The sequence below is a fragment of the Canis lupus genome, chromosome 12, assembly GCF_048164855.1.
Source record: "Canis lupus baileyi chromosome 12, mCanLup2.hap1, whole genome shotgun sequence".
Taxonomy (NCBI): domain Eukaryota; kingdom Metazoa; phylum Chordata; class Mammalia; order Carnivora; family Canidae; genus Canis; species Canis lupus.
Genome location: NC_132849.1, coordinates 35,256,225 through 35,273,381, shown reverse-complemented (window position 1 = coordinate 35,273,381; position 17,157 = coordinate 35,256,225).

Below are 17,157 nucleotides of genomic sequence, written 5' to 3'. Positions count from 1 at the left end.
TTTTATACTAAGTCATCAATCTTAACAGATGTTCTTGTTTTTAAACTTAAGAAATGGGAATTTTACTTTTTTTTTTTAAAGATTTTATTTATCTATTCATGAGAGATACAGAGAGAGAAAGAGGCAGAAACACAGGCAGAGGGAGAAGCAGGCTCCATACAGGGAGCCCAACTTGGGACTCGATCCCCGGTCTCCAGGATCACGCCCTGGGCTGAAGGCGGCGCTAACCACTGGGCTACCGGGGCTGCCCAGAAATGGGAATTTTAAAATAATTTGTATTAAACACAGGGCAAGTGAAATTGTGTATAACTCTGATCTACTCTGAAGCTATTGCTTAGAAAAGACATTTCTGAAATATTCTCAGGAATTGAAAGCTGCTAAATATCCCATATCCAGTAATATGTATCTAATTCGATCTAATATTTTATATTTAGTCTTGTTCTGCTATTGTTTTATTTTAAAATTGAAAGTAAATCCACTCGTTTATACTCTTTTTAAAGAACGCCCTTACCTAACTTTGCCTTTTTCTTCCTTCCACTTCCCAACAAACATTTTAGTCCAGCCCCAAATATTCTCTCTCAGCAAGATTCCCAGGACCTCATTGGAGCAGTTTACAGCCAGTCCCATCTCACTAGTGACTTCCATTTTCTCTCGTGGTCCTTAAAGAGACAGAAATTGCTCTTCCTAGAAGTAACTTTTCTTAAGGAATCAAGCTGATACTATACAGAGATTTAAGGATTTGTGTGTGTGAGAGAGAATATATATATTCACTGCATTTCTGCTGCTCTGCTTCTCTTTTTAAAAATAAAATTGTCTCCTCCACTTTAGATGAATCTTTCAGCAATACATTTTAGCAGAAGATTATCTTTGTACCTGTAATTTTTAAAAAGATTTTTATTTATATATTTGACAAAGAGAGAGCACAAGCAGGGGGAGCAGCAGAAGGAGAGGGAGAAGAAGGCTCTCCACTGACCAGGAAGCCTAATGGGGGGCTCCATCCCAGGATCCTGGGATCATGACCTGAGCCGAAGGCAGACGCTTAAAGAACCAAGCCACTCAGGTACCCCTGTACCTATAATTTTTTGCTTGATATGAACTACAATTTCCTCAATATTTTTTAAAGATGTTTTATTCCTATTCCCAAAGCATTACAGTGATAAAGAATTGGTTTAATAAGTAAATGTATTACCATGTGAGATTTTTTTTTAGCCTTGAGAGAAAATATAATCAGAATGACCATGATGGAAAAGATTTTTTTTCTTGGTGGTGGTTTATGAGAACTGGAAGTTTACAGTTCTTCTCTTCTGGGGCTATAGTTGCAAATCTTGTCCCACATTCCCTGGCTTCCCTTGTCCTTAATGACATACAACACATTCAGATGTTTACCTGATGCAAAGAGAATCAACATTTGTGACTTAAGAGAGCAGAGGTACTTGATTCAGAATCTTAAACAGAGAAAAACATGATTCACTAAGGCCTCTACTAGAGGAAATGCTCATTATTTTAAAACTTCAGCTGGGTTTAATTTATGGAATGTGATTACTTAAAAGAATTATTTTGTTTTTGTGGGGTCTTTCTATGATGTTGAAACATAGGTGAAAAACTCAGAAACTTTTTGTGTGTCACTACAGAGTTAATAAAATAGTTGTGGGAAAAAGTGCTTTAGTATCTATTATCTTAATCAGTAGAGACACACTTTATATACCCTTTAAAATGACCTTCCTTAGTTTTCACTGCCACTACCCTAATCCAGACCCTCCATCTCACACATCTGGATAACTGTAAAAGATTTAGTCTCCCTCTAGATTAGTTTGAACTGTTAAATCCTTGGAACTGTCTTCTCTGATTTGCAGGCTCTCAGTAATTGTTAGGGATTCTTATAGCCCTTGATAGATAATTTTCATGTTATTTATCACATTTTGTTATCGGATGATGGAGGGAGGATTGCTGCAGGGAAGAGGAGAACCCCCTGCCCTGCCCAGCCCTGTGCCCCTTGCCCCCAGGCCTGTCCCCATTGCCCCACCCTTCTGTTTGTGCCCCTCCCCCAATTTCATTAAAGATTTCATGAAATGTTAGCCTCCCCCCCCAAAAAAGGGGCTTGGGATATTCTAGTCCTAAAAAAATAATAAAAAAATAAAAAAACTACTAAACTTGTAGAAGACCCTGGTCTTCTGCTTGTATATAAAAGCTAGTTACCATTTATTGAACATCAGCTCTAAGCCAGGCACATTCATCCATTTTTATATAGCTTTATTTATTACACATAGCCCCTTCCATTTTCTTTATATGCACTTATATTTAGTTTTATATGATTTACCATTTGATTGTATACTATATTATAAATATATTTGTAGATATAAATAAACGTGAATATCTACAAATATATTTATAACAGAATGTAATCAAAGAATTGTGGTAGGGATAGTTCAACTAAAAGGAGGATTTTAAAAATCTGGTAACTAAAGGGAGAGGCTACTGCATATACACTACCTCAGATTTCATACAGTGTCCTTAAAATTTAATATCCAGGTAATTTGTAATAAAAAAAAAAACAGTTGCCTTGCTCATTCCCAGTAATTTCTGTGTATCATTATAGTTGCAAAATGTGTCTCCAAAAGGACAAAATTATGCATAAATATGCTTTTGGATTTCATTTTTATTTAATATTAATTAAAAACCTCTTTTTTTTTGAGAGAGAGAGAGAGTGTGTGTGTGTGAATGTGTGGGTGACAGAGGGAGAGAGAGAATCTTCAGCAGGCTCTGCTTAGCAGCACTGATCCTGTCCTGGGGCTCAACTTGGAGGCTCGATCTCACAACCCTGAGATCATGACCTGAACTGAAATCAAGAGTCAGATGCTTAATTGACTGAGCCACTTAGGTGCTCCAAAAACCTCTCTTTTGAAATACTGTAGACTGATTATCATGTATTTTAAACACCAACTGAGAAAGAGAACAAAAGTGCTATGAACCTGGACAGGGAGCCAGTAGTAAAACTAATTCTCATGCCAACACTGGCCGAAGCAAAAGAGTTAGACAAGTGGGCTCCCTCACTCACAGTCTGGAAACTGCCACAGCCCTGGGGCACCAGTTAGAAGGAAATGGTTAGGGTGGGACTCAGAAGACAGAATCCAACCTAGTCTCTGCTGTGTCGCAGGTGCATGTTGCTCAATCTCATTGAAGAATTGACGTTCTTACCTGTGAAATGAAGAAAGATGACTATGTACCCTCACAGGGTTGTGAGAAGGAAGAGATGCCCCGAGTGCACCACACGTGCAGTGAATATTGAAGGTAGTCCACCCAGGTATGTATCATGGTTCTGCCACTGAACAGCTGGGTGAACATGGGCACAGCAACCTCAGGCAGCTTCCATCTCAGCATCAGTTACCTTGGATGATAGCACTCCTCACCCTGTGAGTTGTGTAAGAACTAAATGACATAACACATGAAAGACCGTTTTAAAAATGCACAAGTGAATGCTCAGTAAATGTTAGCTATTATTCACATTAAAAGAGAGCTTTTTACAGGACCACATCTTCTGGCAGCACAGAGAAAGAAAAGTTAATAAGCTTGAGTCTGTGAAGGGAAATTTAAGATAATAGTGACGTGTTTAAATGACACAGGAATCCCTATGGCCATAGAATGAATTCTTTCTTACTTCATCAAAGGAAGATCCTATGGCACAGGTACTTGGTTAACCAGAAGCCATCTCTGTGACAGTCTACACTGACAGCTTTTCGCGTTCCCGTGCAGGATAAAAATCACTAAATGGTTTTACAATTGTTGGGTTTGCTTTTAATAGTTAACCAGACTATACTGAGCTGAATATTTTACTATAATTGGTTCCCTGATCATATATCTCAAATTTCCAAATCTTAAGTATCTCCAGAAAGAATTCTGATTAACCCTGGACTTTGAACTGTCTCATCACTCCTTAAGTGATGATGGAGTGTGCAGGTGAAAGCTAATTGAGGTGAATTTGGCTTGCCTTTTTTTCCTAGATTGCCCTTAAAACTTTCCAGTCCCAGGTATACTGATTTGATAAACACTTTTGAGAGGCTATGTGCATGGCATTTGATGGGATCTATAAGTGAAACAATTGCTATTCTTGGGGACTAGTGTTTATTAAATGAGGTATGTAAAGATCTGTCATATGGAGAAAAGAATAAAAAAGGTACATAGGAGGCAAAATAAAAGGTTAGGAGATGGCAGAGAAGTACAAGACATACCCCTGACCTGGAGAAAGCTAAATGCGTGGACAAAGAGGCTTTTAGTTGGGCTTTGAAGAACGAGTAGGATTTGGGAATATGAGGGAGGGGAATGAGAAAAAAATTCAGGTGGAAGCAACCATGAGCAAAAGCACATAGTTGTAAAAACATGGGGCACAGTTCTAGACCATAGAGGTCAGTTCAGCTGGGCATAGGATTCTTTTTTGCCTCGCACAATTTTTAACAATTGAGATACGATTCACAAACTATAAAATTCACCTTTTTAAAGTGCACAGTTTACTGGTTTTGAGTATGTTCACAAAGTTATGCAACATTACCACTATCTAATTTTAGAATATTTTCATCGCCCCCTAAAGAAATTCCATATTCCTTCGCAGTCACTCCTCCTGACCCCCAGAGGTGGCCAGCCCACCCAGTGGACTCCCAAGGGAGCCCAACTTGCATTTGGAAGCCCTTGGGTGACAGGTGGGGGAATTGTGAGTCTGAAGGGGTTACTGACAAGACACTTGCTATATTTGCTACATGTGGCTTCAACCACCAGCTTATAAATCTCCATCTCTAGCCTTGATCCCTTTTTATAACCATCTGGATGTTCCATAGAAAGATCACAAATTCAAAGTGTCCCTAACTGAACTCATTTTTTCCTTGAAACCTTTTCTTCTTCATATATTTCCAATATTAGGTTGTAGTATTACCATTGTTTAGGTCATCTAAGACAGAAAGATCTTGGTCAATCAAGACTCCTTTTCCTTTGTTCTCAAATTCAGGTAGTAACCAAGTCTCATGAATTTCATACAGTCCTATTTCTTGTGTTGTATGCTTCTTCTTCTTCTTTTTCACAACTGTCTTAGTTCAGGCCTCCATAAGCTCTTACCTGACCTACTGAAATGACCATCTACGAGATCTCTAAGACATTTCCCTGCTTGATTGAATCTTCTCTTTAGTCCATTCTCTACCCTGCCACCCAAGTGATAATTCTAATATGCAGAGTATGATTCCTTGTGGCTGAAATCCTTCAGGAGCTAACCCATGTCTTCACTGAGCAAACTTTTTAGCATGGTATAGAATGTGCCCTCTCCTGCCTTCTCCTATTGTTATCTCCAATTCCTCACATACCAAGCATCTCAAGCAGTGGTTGAACTGCTGACAGGTTCCCACTGTATTCTTACTAATATGATACCTTTCTACCCCCTTTCTACCTGGTAACCAAGACTCAAATCAGTTCAAGCTCTATGAGGCCTTTCCTGTCCACTTTGGGCAGCCATGCCTTTCCTTGTGCTCCAGACAGGTTACTTCCGTAGCCCCTGTGACACTTTATCACACAGCTCTCTCTATTATTAAACTGTACAGTTCTGAAAAGCAGGAGACATATATAAGTCATCTCTGTCTTATTTGTAGACTGCTTTAACCAGTCTTAGTGCTCCACTGAGATTTGGGAGTCATTGCATAGGGCAGAGAATGGAATTATGCAAAGGGATGAAATTACCTGCAGGAAGGCCAGGAGTAGAAATTACATTTAGGTCCTACTATGTTGAAGGAGACAGGATTCTAAGGTTTGACTCCAGAGCCTCGATGCTTTTCACTAACTATATAAGGATTGAAGATCTATTCTATTTGGCAATAATAAGTTAATGATTTGTTGACTTCTGGTGACAGAAGTGTCAGGAGGAGATTGGGGCCAAAGCCAAATTGCAATGAACTGAAGAGGTAAATGGAAGATGAGAAGAAGACAGAGTACATTGATAGCTCTCAGATTTGCAGATTTCAAGAATGAATACATTTACAAAAAAACTAGACACTAAACAAGTTGCCAAGTTCTTGTTTGACCAACTAAGAACATTAAAATAAAGCAAAACTGTGGGGCACCTGGGTGACTAAATCATTTAAGCATTGGCTCTCTTTTTTTTTTAAGATTGATTATTTGAGAGAGACAGTGTGCAAGCAGGCGTGGGGCAGAGGGAAAGGGAGAGAGAGAATATACAGACTCTCCACTGAGCACAGAGTCCTATGCTGGTCTCAGTCTCACCACTCCAATATCATGACCCTGGCAGAAACCAAGAGTCGGATACTCAACTGACTGAGCCACCCAGGTGCCCCTAAGTGTCCGACTCCTGGTTTCAGCTCAGATCATGATCTCAGGGTTGTGAGATCAAGCCCTGTGACCAGCTCTGCCCTGAGCGTGGAGCCTGTTTAAGATTCTCTCTCTCGGGCAGCCCCTGTGGTGCAGCGGTTTAGTGCCGCCTGCAGCCTGGGGTGTGATCCTGGAGACCTGGGATCGAGTCCCACGTCAGGCTCCCTGCATGGAGCCTGCTTCTCCCTCTGCCTGTGTCTCTGCCTCTCTCTCTCTCTCTCTCTCTGCCTCTATGAATAAATAAATAAAAAATCTTATAAAAAAAAAGATTCTCTCTCTCCCTCTCCCTTGGCCCTTCCCCCCCAAAATAAAATAAAATAAAATAAAATAAAATAAAATAAAATAAAATAAAGCAAGACTGTAATATCACTAACCATTAGGGAAATGCAAATCAAAACCACAAGGAGATACTACCTCACACCAATCTGGATGGCTACGGTAAAAAAAAAAAAAAAAAAAAATTAACCGGAAAATAACAAGTATTGACAAGGATGTAGAGAACTGAAACCCTTGTGCACTTTTGATGGAATATAAAATGGTGCCGCTGCTATGGGAAGCCGTATAGTATATTCTCAAAAAATTAGAAATAGAGTTACCAGGGTACCTGTGTGACTCAGTCAGTTATGCATCCTACTCTGAGCTCAGCTCAGATCTTGATCCTAGGGTATAGAGTTACCATATGATCCAGCAACTCGGCTTCTGGGCATATATCCAAAAGAATGGAAAGTCTTGAAGAGATATCTGTACACCCATATTCACAGCAGCATAAGCAACCTAAGTGTTCAATGATAGATGAATGAAAAAGCAAAATGTGGTTATATATAATGGAATATTATTTAATCTTGAAAAGGAAGGGAATTCTAACCCATGTTACAATATGGATGAATCTTGAGGACATCATGCTAAGTGAAATAAGCCAGTCACAAAATATAAATACTAGTGATTCCACCTATGTGAATTACTTAGAGTAGTCAACTTCATAGAAACAGAAAGTAGAATGGTGGTTGCCAAGCTGGAAGGAGAAGGGAATGGAGAGTTATTATTTAACAGATTCAGAGTTTCAGTTCTGCCACCATGACAAGAGTTCTGGAGATAGATGGTGGGGATGGTTGCACAACAGCGTGAATGTACTTAAGGCCACTGAACTGTACTCTTAAACTTGGTTAAGATGGCAAACTTTATGTCACGTATTTTTTACCACATTTAAAAAAACCAACAGTATAGCAACACTAACTCAGGAACTTACACTGAATATTACATTAATTAAAAAATATGCAACATCAAACATGAAGGAAGAATATAATAACAAATATTAAATATAATTACCTTGTTAACAAAACTCTTAATGTTCTCATTTTGTAACAAAGTAAGGATAGTCATGGATAAGTGTTAATATGGAACTAGCATTTGGGAAGTAATGATGTTAATTAGGTTAAAAATAGAAGCTAAGGGGAAATGGGCAATAATTAAAGAAGGTAGTAGTGCCAAAGCAAGATCATTGTCTGCCTGTTGTTATTGGTTAGGCTGTGCTGTTATGCATTATGACAAGTCAAATATCTTCTTGTATTTTTGGCAGGTACTACTCTGAATAATCATAAGGTATTTGTTTTCAGACATCCAATATTTTATTGAGAATTTAGTATGCCTCCAGATCCCTGCTCTTGTAAAGGATTATGTTATCAAAACCTTTTACACATATAAAGTATATGCTAAAGATGTATTTGTATTGTAATAGTATTACATAACTAGCTGCAGAATATAATAAAGATAAACCTGTGAAATACTAGTACACAGATGTGTGTAAGAAGGCTATTATGTAGCCACCATACTATGTTTCCTTCATATTTTCAATCTCTAAAAATCCTGAATAATAATTTTTACTGTATCCTATGTATAAGACATGGTCCTGAATGTCACATATTTCCTGTCTCAGCCATTAGCTACTTTTCTGATTGGTTCTTATTTTCTCTAATCTAAGAGTTGAAAGAAGGGGACCATTTTGCCTCACACTGGAATGAAGATGCACAATTCTTCTTTGTCACTTCCTTTGCTTGCAAAATTTCCTCCCTGTCTGCTTCCTAAAATTACAACTTTGTTTCTTCCTAATTTGTAATATAGGTTTAACCCTAGACTGTTGAAAGGATTTTCTTGGAAGACTAAACAAATATATTATGAAAGACAATTATTCAGTCTCTTTTCTCTTTTTTTTCTAACGGATCTCTAAATTCAAACTTTGGCGTTGCCCATAATAGGCATGTGATTTGACGCAATGAGAAGCATAAAAAATCAAGGTTTGCCCAGGGACAGAGGGGATTAGTCTTACTAAAATTGTGTGCTGAGTAATTTAAGCTTCTTTTAAAGAGAAATTCAGGTATACTCTTGGCCTGGTGCTAATGACAGCTCTGTTGCAATGCTTTTTCAAACATTAAAATTGAAGGTGGAATAGCTCATCTAATTTATTATGGTCTGAACAATGCTGTATATATAAACATTTGGGTTGGAAAGGGTTTTTTATGACCTCAATCTGTACAGTTTTAGAATTACTAAAACACTTGAAATACTTTGCTAATGTTTTCAGATATATAAATAAAACAATCATAAATTCATCCTAAATTTAAACCAAAAGTTAAGCAAAACTAAAGATGTATATATAGGAACGTATGTGGTTTAAGGCAGAATTTAGGTTATGGCATCATGTTGCAACTTTCTATCATTTTTATTAATAGCTATGATGGCATAGTCAACTTGTTTTTTTAAAAAAAATGGGTGTTGCTCTCTTCTGTATATTTGTGTTATATTTATTTACTTTTTAAAAAATATTTTATTTATTTATTCATGAGAGACACAGAGAGAGGCAGAGACACAGGCAGAGACTCCATCCCAGGACCCCGGGATCACGACCTTAGCCAAAGGCAGATGCTCAACCACTGAGCCACCTACATGCCCCTTTATTTACTTTCTTAACATTTTATTTTTTTTTAAAGATTTTATTTATTTATTCATGAGAGACACACACAGAGAGAGGCAGAGACACAGGCAGAGGGAGAAGCGGCTCCATGCAAGGAGCCCGATGTAGGACTCGATCCCGGGACTCCAGGATCATGCCCCAGGCCAAAGGCAGGCGCCAAACCACTGAGACACCCAGGGATCCCCCAACATTTTATTTTGAATCTTGTGGCAAGAGATTTTAGAACCTTTCTTCTTCTCTCATTTGAGACTGCTGGGCCTAACCTGAATCTTAACACAAGTTTTTGTTTGTTTGTTTGTTTGTTTGTTTGTTTATGACTTGAAAATTACTCTTGGAATTATTGTCTTTTCATGAAAAGTCATAAAGGGCTTAATTAACAATCCAAGTAATACTTCTTCAGGATTACAACACTGAGAGAAAGGGTGCTTTTACAGTTAACTCTGATTACAGACTACATAGTGTGATCAGTAGAAAATCCTTATAATTTCGTATCATTAGAATGAAGATAAATAGAATAGATTACCTTGGAAAATCAGCAAATGACCTCAAAGCAAAAAACAACCAATAGCCCTAACCTTGACTTTAGGTTATATTAATTTACCTTGTGGTATTTCATTTTTTTTTTAAATTCATGTTTCCTCTTTTAATAGGTATGGTGTTAGACATCTGATAAAAAGAGAGAAAGCAATACAAATGAGTATTTTGCCTAACACTTGAAAATAAAATAATTTCAAAGGTGTCTGGTTTTACATCCAGGAAAAGCCTACCTTAATATATTTAAAGTTAGATTTTATAACTATTTAAATTTTCTCCTTTGAAACTGGCAAAGCCTGTACGTTACAGTAAACATATGCTGCTTAGAGTTGGGTTGGCTTTGCATGTGCCTGAGAAGGTTACTTCCATCTTCCTATGCTTTTATTTTCTTATCATTAACAATAAGGATAATAGTAATATCTTTCAACATACTAATATATAGAATTAGAGGATCTTTAAAAACATATCATTGATATACCTGACATCTTTGATCATATTTTTACCTTGAATAAAAAAATTTAGGTACTAACTTTGAATGGAAGCAAGTTATTGGGCTGTCAGCTTTATGTCTTTCACATATTATCATTGAAGTATTCCAGAAATCGATGCCTTGACATCTATTTAATCCTTAAAATGAAAAAAAAAAGGAGATAGAATATTTTCAGTAAAAAATCAAAATGAATCTATAAATATACAAACACTATATGTATACATACTCTTCATAACAATGGGTTGGTTGAAATCATACAGTCAGTTCTGGTATCATACAGATCAGAGCTGTCTATTTGGTGAGCAGGGAAGAGATGAACTTTTCTTTTGGTTCTTCATCTTTTGATTCTTTCTACCCTTATATCTTTGATTAGATTAAAATTCCTTACTGGAAATGTATTTCTTTGAATCTTGAAAGCTTTTGGTTTTTAGAGCCTGCAGAGAGAAAGTGATTCAAAAGAAGGATACAATTAGTAAAGAAGTAAGAGGAACTTCGTATAGGGGCAAGATGAGTGTTGATGAAAGGAATCAGGGTTTATGGGGAATGTTCTCCTCCCTTTCTTTGAGAGGAGAGTGAACTGTTAGTCTAAAAGTCTGGGAAGGGAGAGGGCAGAAATCTAGAGGAAAGGAGATTTTTTCCCTAACTTTTATTGCCACTTTGACTTGACCTCTGATAAGGTGAAAGGAGCTGGGAAGATTTACAGGAAATCTGGATTCCTGAGATTTCTGAGGAACACCAAAGGTCTGACTCTGTACTGCGGAAGCAAACATTTTAATTTTTCATTCCATTATTGAAAGCTGTGGTGGACAGATTTGGGCAGGGAAACAATGTGAATGTATTTAGTCTCTGTGGCTAATCAAGGAACAAAGGGCAAGGTGTTGTAGGGTGAGGCTTGTACACCAGCAAAAAGTGAGGGAAAAGCTGAGAGTTTTGGATCTAAACTTGTCTACTTGATAATTTGTCTAGGACTGGCCCACTTTACCAATCTTTCTTCTCTTCTCTCTCTCTCTTTTTTTTTTTTAATTTTTTTTTTATTTATTTATGATAGTCACACACACAGAGAGAGAGAGAGGCAGAGACACAGGCAGAGGGAGAAGCAGGCTCCATGCACCGGGAACCCGATGTGGGATTCGATCCCGGGTCCGGGATCGCGCCCTGGGCCAAAGGCAGGCGCCAAACCGCTGCGCCACCCAGGGATCCCTCTCTCTCTTTTTTTAAGCCATTATCATCAGGGCTTTCACAACATGATTATTAATGTTATCATTAGTCTGATTATATGGTTTTTGCTAGTGTGTTTCTCAGAGTGTGGGATTAATGGAATGGAATGGTTCTGCTAGAATCACCTGACAAATTTTAAAGAAACCTGATGTCTAGGCCACACACACTAGTCATATCAAAACCTGTAGGGATGGCACTTAGGCACGATTATTTTAAAAAGAAAGAAAGAAAGAAAAAAAAAACGCTTTCTACATGATTTCACTATGTAGTTAAAGTTAAAACCATTTGCTTAATGTATTATCTTTCCCAGGTAAAATAACTTTCACACAGCAGTTTGCAAATGTTTTGGTCTCAGGACTCCTTTTATTAGTATTAATTATCAAGGAACACAAATAACTTTTGTTGTGTGAATTATGTCTATCAACATCTACTGTATTGAAAATTGAAACAGGCATTTTACAAATGTTTAATCACAACTTATTTAAAAACAACAGAAGCGGGATCCCTGGGTGGTGCAGCAGTTTGGCGCCTGCCTTTGGCCCAGGGCACGATCCTGGAGACCCAGGATCGAATCCCACATCGGGCTCCCGGTGCATGGAGCCTGCTTCTCCCTCTGCCTGTGTCTCTGCCTCTCTCTCTCTCTCTGTGTGACTACCATAAATAAAAAAAATTAAAAAAATAAAAAAAAAATAAAATAAAAATAAAAACAACAGAAGCATTACATGTTAAATAATACATTTTTATGGAAAAATTTCTATTTTTGAAAACAAAAGTAATTTTGTGAAAAGACTGTCATTTTTGAATATTTAAAAATTTGCTTTAATGTCTGACCTATTAGAAAATAACAGGATTTATTTATGCATTCAATCTGCTAAGATGTTATTCTGGTCGAAGTAGATGAAGAAAATTTGGCCTCAAGCAGACATGCAGTAGGGAAAGGAAGAAATATTTTAGTAGCCTCTCCAGATGATTATGGATAATTTTCTTTGTTATTTAATCAAAATATGATACATGGTAATGTCATGAAAATTAGCTGCAATGCAGAATCTAAGACCATATAAATAAAATTTTTTACTTCATTGCATTAAAATCGGTTGGTCTCTCTTACCCTTTGAATGGATCTTTTCTCTGGGATTGGGCACTGAGCATTTGGAAAATATGGATTCACTGAGTTATATAGGTACTCCAAATGTTGAATATTTTACAATATATTATTAAAAAATTACATTTGTTAAAATAACTGACTTTGTCAGAAAAGTTACTACATATAAGGAAACAGGCTTATAGTAGCATATTCAAGTTTTCTAAAATTCCAATTTTTTTGAAAGATCTAGTTTTATCATTGATGATAAATACTGCAAGTTAGTTTGCTTGAAGGTGTAGGCACACTTTATTCTTTTTTTTTTACACTTTATTCTTTTCCCAAAAAATTGTCTGTCAAATATCCAACTTCAAGTAATCATAGGTTATCAACCACTTATTAATTCTACCAGTAAAAGTAGAATTTTATGAAAAAAGCAGTTCACTGTGCATCTCAAACAATTGTACAAGTGCTTCTCCTTGAGACAGTTGTTCCTCAGGGGCGCCTGAGTGGGTCGGTGGTTGAGCATCTGCCTTTGGCTCAAGTCATGATCTTGAGGTCCCAGGATCGAGTTCCACATCAGGCTCCCCACAGAGAGCCTGATTTTCCTTCTGCATATGTCTCTGACTCTCTCTCTGTGTCTCTCATGAGTAAATAAATTAAATGTTAAACAACAACAATTGTCCTTCAGTATGCAGAATTAAGCACTTTATTTATACCTCCCATTTTGTCATGCAGAATATAAAAAGACTCAGACTCAACTTCTCCTTCCAATCAAGATGGACTAAGAGACTAGATTTAGCATCCTATCTTTAAAAAACAAGAATCAAAACAATGATGTTCAAATATTGGGAAATAAGTATCACAAAAGAGGGATGGCGAAGAGAAGCAAGTGACATGAGCTAGACACTTTCTCCACTTGCCATCTTGAGGAGTTTCTAGGATGCAGTACAGGTAAATTACTCAAGGTGGAGGAAAGAGTTGACAAAAAGGAGCAGGCATAACAAGCCCCAGGGCACAGAGAAGGTCCGGAATCTTTTGTGTTTCCACTAGTGAAAATGGAAAAACCTTAACATACAAAGGGCAAAAGCAAATGGCCAGAAATGCTGGGGGTCAAATTACACCTGGATTATAAACTGCTCTGCTCCAGCCTAATGAAATTAAAAACAAGCCTCCAAAGGATCAAACTATTTTCACTTCAACTTTGTTTCAAAGATTGAGAATCTTTAAGGGAAAAAAATATGCCCAGCACCCAAAAATTAAAATTCACATCTGATATCTAATAAAAAACTACCAGGCATGCAAAGAAGTGGCAATATACAACCATAATGAGGGAAAAATGTCAATCCATGGAAACAGACACAGAAACAACACAGATGATACATTAGCAGATAAGGATATTAAAAACAATTGTCATAACTATATTCTGTATGTTCAAGAAGGCAAAGGAAAGGTTGAACATGTCAGGGAGAGACATGGATGGTGTAAAGAAAATTTAAATCAAATCTCTAGAGAAAGAAAACAGCAATGTCTGGGATGAAAAGTAACCGGATGGGATTAAGAACAGATTAGGCACTGTAAAAAAAAATTTATGGGGCAGCCCCGGTGGCACAGCGGTTTAGCGCCGCCTGCAGCCCAGGGAGTGGTCCTGGAGACTGGGGATCGAGTCCCACGTAGGGCTCCCTGCATGGAGCCTGCTTCTCCCTCTGCCTGTGTCTCTGCCTCTCTGCCTGCCTCTCTCTCTCTCCGCCTCTGAATAAATAGAAAATAATAAAAAAATCTTTAAAAAAATTGATGAACTTGAAGACATTAAAATAGAAACAATATATACAAATGAAATAGATAAAAAATATCAGAGCACTGGCGAACTGTGGGAAAACTTCAAACAGCTTAATATGTGTGTAAGTGGAGCCCCTAATGGAGAAGGACAGATAAAAATACTTGAAGAAATAACAACCAAATATTTTACAAATTTGTTGAAAACTTAAAGACCACTGATACAAGAAACTCTGTGAACCCCAAGCATGAGAACATAAAATTCCAGCAAGGCATATCATAATAAAATTGCTTAAAAATTATAATAAAGAGAAAATCTTCACATAGACTGAAACACATTACATGCAGAGGAACAAAGATTAGGATGACAGTTGATTTCTCATCAGAAACAAAGCAAGCAAGAAGATACCGGAGAAATATCTTTAAAGTATTGAAAGAGGTGCACCTGGGTGGCTCAGTAGGATGGAGTCCCAAGTCTGGCTCCCTGCTCAGCGGCGAGCCTGCTTCACTCTCTCCTTCTGCCCCTACCCCCTTGCTCATGCTCTCTCTCTCTCAAACAAATAAAATCTTAAAAAAAAAAAAAAAAGTACTGAAAGAAAAAGTCTGTCGACATAGAATTCTATACTCAGTGAAAATGTCTTTCAAAGATGGAGGCAAAATACATCTTTTTTTCAGCATACAAAAATTGCCACTATACCTGTGAACTGTTAAAGGATGTCCTTTAAAACAGGAGGAAAATGATACCAGAGGGACATAGGTATCTACACAAAGGAAGGAAGAGTAGCAGAAATGGTAAATATGTGGGTAAATGAAAAAGGTTTTAATTTTTTTTGAAAAATACTTTTACAAACCTTATTTTAATATTTTTTAAGATAATTATTTAATACAAAGATAATAGCAGTGTATAATATTTAGAAGTAAAATATCTGACAACACTAGCACAAAGACGAAGAAGGGAAATAGAAGTATGCTATTGCAAGATTTTTTTAAAAAAGATTTTATTTATTTATGTTAGAGAAGGGGAAGAGGCAGAGGGAGAGAGAGAAACAGACCCTGCTGAGTGGGGAGCCCAACACAAGGCTCAATCCCACAATCCTGAGATCATGACCTGAGCTGAAATTAAGAGTCAGATGCTGGGATCCCTGGGTGGCTCAGCGGTTTAGCCCCTGCCTTTGGCCCAGGGCACGATCCTGGAGTCCTGGGATCAAGTCCTGCGTCAGGTTCCCTGTGTGGAGCCTGTTTCTCCCTCCTCCTGTGTCTCTGCCTCTTTCTCTCTCTCTGTCTATCATAAATCAATAAATAAATCTTAAAAAAAAAAAAGAGTCGGATACTTAACTGAGCCACCCAGGTGCCCCATAAGATTCTTATACTATACATTAAATGCTATAATAATTATTGATATTAGAACTACATTAAAGATATATATTATAAATCCTAAAATAACCACTAAAAACAAAACAGAGATATAGCTGACAAGCTAACAAAGGAGATAACATGGAATAATAAAAAATAATTTAAGATAAATCAGAAAAATTGGCAAAAATAACCAAAGAACAAATGGAACAGATAGAAAAAAAATAATAGAGTGGTACATTTAAATTTGACTATATCGATAATCACATTAAATAAAAATAATCTAAACAGCCCATTTAATAGGCAGAGATTATCCAACTGGATTAAAAAAACAAGACCTCACTATATGCTGCCTACAAGAAACTCACTGTATATGTAAATAAGAAAATAGTTCAAAAGCAAAAAGAATGGGGAAAGACATACCATGCTAACACTAATCAAAAGAAAGGTGAAGTGGCTATATTAATATCAGAAAAAAAGTAAATTTCAGAGCAAAGAATATTACCAAGTATAAACAGGGCTGTTTCATAATGATAAAGGTGTCAATTTGTCAAAAGGACATTACAATCCTAAATATTTATACACTCAATAAGAAAGCTTAGAAATACATGATATAAAAATTAATAGATCCAAAAGAAGTAGGCAAATCCACAGTTATAGTCAGAGATTTCAGCCTTACTCCATTAGTAATCAATAGCCCAAGTTGACAGAAAAAACAGTTATTAATTGGAAGATTTGGAGAACATTACCTTACCTAATTGTTTACAGAACATTCTACCCAATGACAACAAAAAAATACATATTATTTCTAAATGGCGCAAGGAACATTTGCTAAGATAGATCCTATTCTGGGCTATAAAACAATTCTCAAAAATTTTTAAGGGATTAATCTATACCAGGTCTGTTCCCTGACCATGATGGAATTAAATTTGAAATAAATAACAAAAAGATATCAGGGAAATTCTCAACTATTTGGAAACTAAGTAACATAATTTAAACATCTCATGGGTAAAAGATGGATATTTTCATTTTCTTGATGGTGGCAGTGGTTTCATAGGTACAAGCGTATGTTAAAATTCATCAGGTTGTATACTTTAAATTTATACAGTTTAATGTATTTTAATTATATCTCAATAAAGCTGTTAAAAAATGAAGATGAGTATGCAAGGGTTGAGATTTAATAATAACCACAATTTTTGTTGCTTCATTGTGATATTCTTAAATGAGATTGGCTCTTTTGGTTTCTTTTGTCTGTTCTTTTCCTTTTCCTTTCCTTTTTTTTTTTTTTTTTTTTTTTACTGTGCATATCAGTGAATAATACAATGACTTCTAAGTAAACAGTTTTTTTTTAATAGTACAGTTTTGTGTCCTGTCTCGGTA